Source organism: Penaeus monodon, chromosome 24 (genome assembly GCF_015228065.2).
Source record: "Penaeus monodon isolate SGIC_2016 chromosome 24, NSTDA_Pmon_1, whole genome shotgun sequence".
Classification (NCBI taxonomy): Eukaryota; Metazoa; Arthropoda; class Malacostraca; order Decapoda; family Penaeidae; genus Penaeus; species Penaeus monodon.
Window position 1 is genome coordinate 38,718,307 of NC_051409.1, and position 1,135 is coordinate 38,719,441.

Genomic DNA, 1,135 nt, shown 5'->3' on the forward strand with positions numbered 1-1,135 from the left:
TCCTAGAAAAATATAAGTTATCATTACGGTGATAAATCACTATTACTATAACAAATAATACATGGACAAAAGCATGCTAAATATAGTCATTACGATAATAAAATATCAATGTCATATTTATTTATGCACAATTCTACTGGTCGCTTCCAATCTTTCAATTTATATAAGAAAAAAAATACATCTTGGGTAACATTAACCACAATAATAATAACAGTATAAGGTAATTATTAAAATAAACAGAAGATTCGCTAAACCTTCAAATTTCGGAAAATAAAGTGTCAGGTGATGGCCTGGATTTACTTATTGATTATCACATGCACAAGCGCAGTGACATAAATTCTAACATGTGTCACCGTAAATCACCCGCGGTTTTCTATTTTTCAGAAGACTTTACATGTGGCGTTTTGGTGTATAGGAAATGTTAATGTCATGTTAATCATTAGTTTGAGTTTAAGCAAAAATTCGTCTGCACGTACTGTCAGGGTATAGACGCGAAAACCTCGTCATAAGCCTTAACCTGCAAAACAAAGGAGCATCGCAAAGTTGCGTCTTAGACTGGAAAATAAAGGTATCGAGTACGACCCTAAGATTACTCAATCCGGTACAAACTCGACATAAAGAAATCGAATTCGATATATAACTTCTCACACTTGTGCTCTATGAAGTGAACGTAAATATTACAACATTTCACTCTGATCGCACCTGAGGTTAACGTAAATTGCGAATTAGGGTCTTTTTACGCGTAAAATCACCGCGTATTCAGAAGACAAGTGCATTGTGTGAATCGAAGAGTGACACTGAACCAACCGGCGTGAAGGAAATATGCGGAAAAAGACAAGCAAAATGAAAAATACGTCAGGGAATAATGAAGTGCTCGAAATGAGAGCCAAATAAAGTGCAATAAAAGAGGCGGATGTTTTGCATTCAGTTATTCATGATGAGGTAATGTATTATTTTCCCAGGAATGCTCATGTTAAAGTTTAAATGTTAGTTTGAAAGATTTAGAGCATACTTATTACTAGAGAGAGCTGTGCCCTTCACAACAAGAGGGGATTTACTTTGTGACTAGAATTAAAATCGACAGTTCTTTGTGAGTTGAATATATTGAGAAGTGCATTTCTGAAGCATTTCTGAC